This window comes from Aulostomus chinensis, chromosome 2, assembly GCF_037954235.1.
Source record: "Aulostomus chinensis isolate RoL2024-O1b breed Wild chromosome 2, RoL_Achi_v1.0, whole genome shotgun sequence".
Taxonomy (NCBI): Eukaryota; Metazoa; Chordata; class Actinopteri; order Syngnathiformes; family Aulostomidae; genus Aulostomus; species Aulostomus chinensis.
Window position 1 is genome coordinate 1,159,822 of NC_141321.1, and position 8,471 is coordinate 1,168,292.

Below are 8,471 nucleotides of genomic sequence, written 5' to 3' on the forward strand. Positions count from 1 at the left end.
TCTGTTGCCCCACCCCCACCCCTGAGACACACACACACACACACACACACACACACACACACACACACACACACACACACACACACACACACACACACACACACACACACACACCACACAGCCTGTCTCTCTCTTAGAGGCTGTTTAGAATGGAATGCTGGAGTCTCACATTTCACTAAAGAAGCAGAAAAGGAGGGAGCGACATGGACTCAGAGGGAAAAGGAAAGAAGGGTCAAGTGGAGGCTCATTTTCTCTCATGAAGTTGAAGCCTGGCAGTCATTTACTAATATTTACAAGTACAAATACACAGAGCACACATATACACACATGAAGTCATGGGGTTGTGTGTGATTAGGAGGGAGAAAGCCCTCTCTCCTTCACCATATTTGTATCCTGGAAGTGATCCAGAGTGTAAGTGTCAACACTGAGACTGGCAACATGGCAAACAGTTCAGTGTGTGTGTGTTTGTGTGTGTGTGTGTGTGTGTGTGTGTGTGTGTGTGTGTGTGTGTGTGTGTGTGTCTCCTCTCCTTCAGTGCAATGATAGCCTCGGAGAAGATTTTCTCTGTGAGCATCGATCAGCCCAGACTTGTAAAACAGCTTCCACAATCCAATTTTCTGCTGAGCTCTGTTCAGTTCAACCCACCTCACCTGCAGGGGCGGTTTCTCTGGAGTTGTAGGAAGGTGGTTGGTTTAATCCCAGCAGGCTGATCTCAGATCAGTGCTCATGCCAAGCCTCTGAACTATGTCTAGTGGTTTTTGAACAAGAGTTGGTCACGTTCGCATCATATCGAGAAATGTACCCTCGCTGTCACTTCATGTTCCTTGATCTTGGTGTTTTCGACCTGCTCCTGTGGAGGGACTCTTGATCTTAGCCTGCTCAGACATTGGGAGGACTGATGTCTTTGTCATGTACCTTCAACTGTGGAAGAGATGCAAACTGGAGGCGCTGCTGTCAACAGTTGTACTCTCCAGTCCTCCATTCTCCACTTGGTCTCCTCCCAAGTCTCAATACATTCATCCTCTTTTCCTCTTCCCACTTACTCTGGCATGTCATAGTCTAGCCCACCTGGGCAGACCTGAGGAGACCTGTTGAGGGAAGAGACCTGAGGATACCTGAGGCGGGAGGAGACTGGAGCAGACTTAAGAAGACCTGAGGAGAGAGGAGACACAGGAAAACCTGAGGTGGGGGGAGACCTAAGGAGACGAGAAGAGACCTGAGGAGGGAGGAGACTTAAGGAGACCTTAGGTGGGAGTAGACACAAGGAGACCTGAGAGGAGTTGAGAAGATCTGAGGAGGGAGGAGACCTGAGGAGTGAGGAGACCTGAGGAACCCTCCATTCTCCACTGGGCCTCCTCCCAAGTCTCAATACACTCATCCTGGTTTCCTCTCCCAACCTCCTCTGATCATGTCACAGTCCCGCCGCCTGGGGAGACATATTGAGGGGGGACACCTGAGGAGACCTGAGGAGGGAGGAGAACTTAGGAGACCACAGGAGGGAGGGGGCCTGAGGAGGGAGGACCCAGAGGACTCTTGTGGAGGGAGGAGACCTGAGGAAACCTGACACCCTAGCAGACCTGAGGAGAAATAAGGAGACCCGAGGAGACCTAAGTAGACCTGAGGAAACCTGAGGAGAAAGGAGATCTATGTGAGGCAGGAGAACCAGTGAGGCCTTACGAGGGAGGAGACCAGTGAAGCCTTAGGAGAGTGGACACCTGAGGAGGGAGGACACCTGAGGAGACCTGTGGAAGGAGGAGACCTGAGGAGGGAGGACACCTGAAGAAAACTGAGGCAGGAGGAGACCTGAGGAGCCCTCTGGTCCTCCTTTCTCCACTGCTCCTCCTCGCAAGTCTCAATACATTCATCCTCATTTCCTCTCCCTACCTCCTCTGGCCATCTCACAGTCCCACTCAGGGAAGACCTGAGCTTGACCTGAGGAGGGAGGACACCTGAGGAGACCTGAGGAGGCAGGAGAACTGAGGAGACCTCAGGAAGAAAGGGATCTGAGGAGGGAAGAAACTTCAGGAGACCTGAGGACACCTGAGGAGGAATGACACCTGTGTTCGGAGACACGCGAGGACACCTGAAGTGAGAGGTGACCCGAGGAGAGAGGAAACTTAAAGAGACCTGAGGAGGGAGGACACCTGTGGATGGAGGACACCCAAGGAGACCTGAGTAGGAAGGAGGCCTGAGGGGACCTTAGGAGCCTGAGGCAGGAGATCTGCATCATTTGTCCTTCAGGTTGGTCCTGCCCACCTGTACCTGACAATTTGACTTTAATTCACTTTGTGCAACAGTGTGATGGGATGATGTTATCAATTTGTTATTATTTACACTGAATACTATGATGTCACTTAGGAGCTCGAGTGTTTTTGTTGAGCCCATCACATGATCAACAGTTAATAGGTCAGGTGACGAGGACAGCAGGTGGAGAGCCTGACATTACCAGAAAGCTAGAGACTGACAGCAAAGTTCAGCAGCCTGCAGGTAGCTCCAGTGGAGTATAGAGTACTGAGTACTGACCCTGCAGTCCAGTCAGTACTGCTGCTGCTTGTGTGTGTGTGTGTGTGTGTGTGTGTGTGTGTGTGTGTGTGTGTGTGTGTGTGTGTGTGTGTGTGTGAGTGTGTGAGCACAGCTCAGTAGTGTGTCCAACAGTAGTCTAAGTGAGTATCCCTGCAGTGCAGATGATGATGTTCCTTCATCCTTCACTGATGTTTTTGCTGCTGCTGTTCAAGTGTCATTACAACTGACACACTTGCCCCTGCATCCATGTTCCCTTCTGATGATCCCCGTCCCTGAGTTCCCCATCTACCCCTCCCTGACTCCTGAGGGAGGTGAGAGGAGGGAGGTGGGAGGAGCAAGGTGACAGGAGGAAGGAGGGAGGGAGGTGAGAGGTGAAAGGAGTGAGGTGAGACGAGGTGGGGTTGAGAGGTGATGGGAGAGAAGAGGAGGAGGGAGGTGAGAGGAGAGAGGAGGCCAAATCAGGGAGTGGTGGTCTGGCGATGCAGGAGCATCAGAGATTTACAGACGTCTGGAGGACAGAAATATTCCATGACCACAAACCATCCTCTGTGCTTTCTGAGCTCATCATTTCATTAGTGATTATCACCCCACTATAACATTTATAAACATTTAAGTAACTAACATTCCAGAAATCGCTGAGAGAATAATCAAGGTCATAATATATCCATCAGATGAGTTGACTTGTATTAAACACAACAGACGGACAGATGATTCTTATGTGACTAAAACAACCTCATGCCTCATGTCTTTAAACTGTTTCTGTTAGCTATTAAATAATTACTCATTTTTAACTGAAAAACAAATTGTAAATTTTGTCCAGAGAGGTTGAATGATTAGATTAAACAAAATGCTGTACATGGTGAGATTTTGAGGGTATCCAAGTTCTACAACGAGAGCATGAACGCATCATCTCTGAGCCCAGGTCAGTTATGAGTTATGCCCCCTCAGATGTAATACCAGTGTGATAATGTTGTTTGTGTTTGTCCTCCATCAGGAAAACTGCATTTAAAAGCACAACATGAAGTGTTTTCTTGCTGCTTCGGGCAAAAGGAGGGTCAGACCAGAGATGAACAGAAGCGGGAGGGGGTTGGATGGGCTCGTGGGTTTGTTTGGATCAGAGTTTGGGGAGAAGTGGAAAGTCCAGTGGTGGTTAATTGGTGTGTTTAGGTGTGAGGTCATGAGGGTGGCAACAGGAACCCTGTGCTCAGCCCTGAGAGGCAGATGGATACACAGCCACCACAGAGATGCTGGTAAATCTAATGACAGCAAACACCACCAAGACACGCACAAACACCCTCTAACTCTTTCCCTCCTCTGGCCTCCCCTCCACCTCTTCTCTCTCAGGGGAGGTCGCAGTGTGTCACAGCAGCCAGGCCTCCCATCCCCACCTCCTACCTATGAAAATACCCCGGAGGCTCCATGACCTACAGGACTACTCAACCAGAGCAGAGATGAGCACGAGATGAGGAAAACGGTTCAGTGCAGTTCTGGTGTGTTTCTGCTTCTCTCCTGTCCCTCATGTCCACCTGCTTCCCTCACTTCACCAGCTTATTCTGTCTTTGACTTGTATCGTTATGTGTCATAGTAAGCTTGTACCGCTGAAACACCCAACAACATCTGAGGTCCAATCTTGCCGTCCACTCTTATACAGAGTTATCTGTTTCCTGCAGCTCATGTTCATGATCCAACCAGGCAGAGCCATAACTGCCATGTTAAGACAACATTTTTTACGTACATCCCAAATCCTGCAAATCATGACACTCCCTCCCCTCTCAGCACTGGAAGAAGGTGAATCTTATGAATCCTGTTCTTGTTGCTCACTTTATACCCTGTTAACAGAGTTTGAGCTGCTTTGTTCCACACCACACTCTCCACTTCCAGTTCAAGTAGATTTCAAAATAAAAGTCAAATCTTTCCTAAGGAGTTTGACTCAGTCTCTGCTTTGATTTATAAGAACTTCCAATGTTTCTTTGTTTTTTTTTAAACAGATGGAGATATTTCTTCATGTACTCAGTCAGATGGCACTGTAGCTACTCAGGATAGTTTGTAGCTTCCCAGGATTGCAGGTGGTAGGTAGGTGGGTGCATATGAAGGTTCAAGGTTAACTTTATTGTCCCCAGAGGGGCAACTGGCTCTGCACCCAGCAGGCAACAAAACTAACAGGATGAAATAAAAAAATTAAAAATTCACCCAACTGTATTTAAAAGCCTAATGGCAACAGAGAGAAGAGAGTTTTTAAGTCTTTTTGTCCTTTCCTTGTCCATAGGCGGCATATGGTGCAGTGGTTAGCTCTGTTGCCTCAGAGCAAGAAGGTTCCCAGTTCAAGCCCTAGTTCAAGCCTAGGGCTTTTCTGTGTGGGGTTTGCATTTGCCCTGTGCTCAAGCCCCCACTCTGTGACCCTTAATGGATTAGAGTTATAGATAATAGGGTCTTCGCCCTGGAGTACCTTCGAGCTCAGGCCCTAAAAATGGATGGACAGATGGATGGATATCCTTGCTTGTGGCACCACAAATCTGCGGCCTGAGGGGAGCAATGTAAAGTGACTCTGGTCTACCAGATCAGAATGAGCCCTCTTTAGTGTCCTGGACTTCAAAACAAAGGTAGTTTTGTTGGTAGTACCTATCTAGGCAGCTAAGTTAAGAGGCAGGAAGGTAAGCAGGTAGGTAAGTGGGGAGGTAGGTAGGTAGATGGGTAGACAGGTATGTAATCAGGCAGGCAGGTTTTTTTTTGGCTGGTAGTAGCAGGTAAGTAGGGAGGTACAGGGTAGGTAGATGGGTAGGTAGGTTGTTTGACTTGTTTTATCTACTCAGGCAGTTACGTGGAGGTAGGTGGATAGGTGGGTGGGTAGGTAGATGGATAGGTAGGTAGATGGTTTTGTAGGTGGTAGGTAGGTAGGTACGTTTAGGCAGGCAGGTAGGTTGTTTGGCTGCTGGTAGCTACTTAGGCAGGTAATTTGGGAGGTAGTAGGTTGGTAGGCAGGCAGGTAGGTAGATAGTTAGCTATTGCTTTTTTTCATCTACCTTTTTTCTACTAACCAAGCAGATATATTTGAATTCTGTTGATGTCCCAAGCCAAGTCCTAAAAGAAGATCAGCTCTAAGTATATAACCATGGTAACCTATGTTACAGACCTAACCTGCTCCGGAGCAGGCTCGGAGCTAAGATAGCAGGTCAAATCCTATATGAGCTCTGCTTACTGACCCATCATGTTTCTTGAACAATTAGGTCACCATGCCTAGGCAATCATTAACCTTAGTGAGACGTAAGAAACCTCTATCGTCTCTGACAGGTACCTCTAGGATTGACAGCTATTCTCAGTAGAGGGAATGATTGATAGGTGTCACGTACTGGAAACATAGATTTCCAGAGGGACGAATCACTGTGTCTTAATCCCAGACGGTGTCTGTGCTGTGTCTCTTCAACTACAATGTTTGTACAGTAAGACACAGCTGCAGCTAAACATGTGTGTGTCTGCCAAGAAGCTCCAGGTTTGAATGTGGAAATGACAGTGCTCCTACCAGCATCTACACCTGGAGTTTATAAGCCTGTGCTGGCTAAACTTGTATCACACTGGCAAAGGACTCTGCTGCAGTTGTTTCAGCTGTGCCAACAGTTTTATACCTTTTCAATTTGGGCAGAAACATTTGAAAAATCTCAAATTAATGAAAACAGTGGAGAATGAAGCACCTTTTTCAAACAAACTAACTCACATTATAAAGTCAAAGAACTTCCACATATCAGAAGGACATCCAGCAATGTGATTCCCTAATTCTGTAAAACTGAAATGCTTGTGTAACCTCAGATGGAGGTGTTTGTGCTCAGAATTAAAACACTACCCCAACCCCCCACCCACACATGCACATACCGACATTCCTTCTCACACATGAAATATTATCATCACACATTCCCTCATAGTTGACTCTGCTAACATATCACTAATACATGGTTAAGGGGGGACTGAGTTGGAGATCTAGGGATTAGTTCCGCAGTGTTTTCTATTCTTGTTGCATCTGTGTGCTCAGACTGTTTTTTTCCTTCTTCAGGAACCACAAGCTGGCTGTTACATCAGGGCCCTTGGGACCCTCTTGTCCACTAACTCGTCATCCATGGCCTTGGAATGGTTCTTGGCTGTTCCTGAATGTGTCTCTGTGTCCCCCGTCCCCCTGCTGAGAGATTCCAGAGGCTCCTCTCTTGGCCTCTCAGGGCTCCTGGGTCACTCGTTTGTCATCATGACCTTCGACCCCTGTAGGCCAGTGTGCCGGGAGGAATGTCAGAGATGTTTACCTTTTCTGAGACTGATGGTGTCCAGGTGGCTCTGTCTCTTTCTCTCTTTTCATGCTTTTTCCTTATGTTTTTCCCTGAGCCAGGCGACTTGGAAGCCCTGCCTTCCTGGGCTGCAGCCTGTCATCTTTTCCTGTTAACGCCAGTGTCTCCCATCACAAATGTCCTAGTAGGAACTTTGGCATGTTTGCACACGTGTCAGAAAGTGGAAGAATTGTGATGTCCTGACTGGGAAGTAAAGAGTAAGCTATTGATTGGCCTCCTGTCTGAGACCCCTCCAGAGAGAATACTCATCCAGGGTTAGCTCGCCATCAGCCCGAAAGTCTATCAATCCACAGTTAGTCATGGTAATGGGCCCCCACTGCAGCACCCTGGCCCTGGAGCTTCGCAGCAGCTCCTCATTGGGTCCTTGTCTACGGGAAACTCTTGGAAAGTTTCCTGTTCTCCATGCCCCCAATCACCCTGAAGAGGCCATTAAACAGTGGTATAATGCAAACAGTAAGTCGGAGGAGAGCGAGGGCCAGGTGTCGGGTGCAGAGGGGATGAGCATCTAATGCAACCATTATGTGTGGCGGGATGGTGGGTGGATTCTCATAAAAGCATCTCCCCTCCCTCTAATGTGGACATGTCTGATCAATACCAGACTCCTGGGAGGGCATGGAGAACACGATGGATGGATGAAGGATGAGAGGAAAGCAAGCCGCTTTATGAAACTTTCCTCTTGGCTTAAGGCTGCATCACTTCACCCTGAGATGGTGTGACGAGTGGACAGGAAAAGTCAGATGCAACAGTGACAACTTAAACATTATACCAGCAGAAGCCACAGTTGACAGCATGGACACATTGATGGAGCAACTAGTTCAGTTACTAGTGACTTTAACTAGATCCAGTAGCATGATGTAACAAGCAGTTGTTGTGTATCAACATTTGTGTCATTTGACTTCTGTTTAACGTAGAGTTGTGGGTCAGAAGGAAGGCTACTGGGTCAATCCCTCCACAGAAAGCACAGACCCACTTGCTCCGAGCAAGCCCCTGGCATGGTGGCCTACACCATCAGAGTGATGTGTGAATGATGCAACACTTTATTTGTGTCTATTTTTTCATGTATATGTGTTCTGACATTTCTGATGCTACAGCTGTGGTCATTGTTCTGTTGCCATGGTTACAACAGTAGTGATGTGAAATGACTGAAAGGGTTGATGGAAATACAGTACATCATCGTGATTGTCCTTGAATCCAGAATTGAAATGGTTTAGTGGTGGGTCTCTGGGAAAGTCTCAAGTCTTTCTAATGAGGGAGGAGCCTCATTGAGGGTATGGATTGTTGGCTTTATCCAGGTATGGAAGCCTCCAGGGCACAGTTAGGGTAAGGGTTAGCACTCTGTGGCTGCTTCTTGTCATGAAAATGAGTTTGTCCTCACAAAGCTAAACTATGCAGGCTGCAGAATTTTAATAAATGGACGCATTTTTATACAGCACCTTTCTACGAGCAGCAGCAGCCCTTAAAGTACTTTACAGTGTAATTTTATTCACCTGCTCACATACACTCACACAATGATGGTGGAGACACCATGCAAGAGCCAACCTGCTCATCAGGTGCAGTTACAGGTTCAGGACACTTGGACATGGCAGGGGGGACCAGTGACGCTTGGGTTGTTGGATGGCCACT

The 8,471-nt window shown here is 47.7% G+C and overlaps 1 long non-coding RNA gene across 1 annotated transcript; it reads left to right on the plus strand.

The window, feature by feature from the left end:
* The first annotated feature begins 2,101 nt into the window (after window positions 1-2,101).
* Window positions 2,102-6,783, plus strand: LOC147268722 (uncharacterized). Its single transcript, XR_015111133.1, has 3 exons — window positions 2,102-2,241; window positions 3,868-4,013; window positions 6,566-6,783. It is a non-coding gene; the product is annotated as an uncharacterized LOC147268722 (long non-coding RNA).
* The last annotated feature ends 1,688 nt before the right edge of the window (window positions 6,784-8,471 follow it).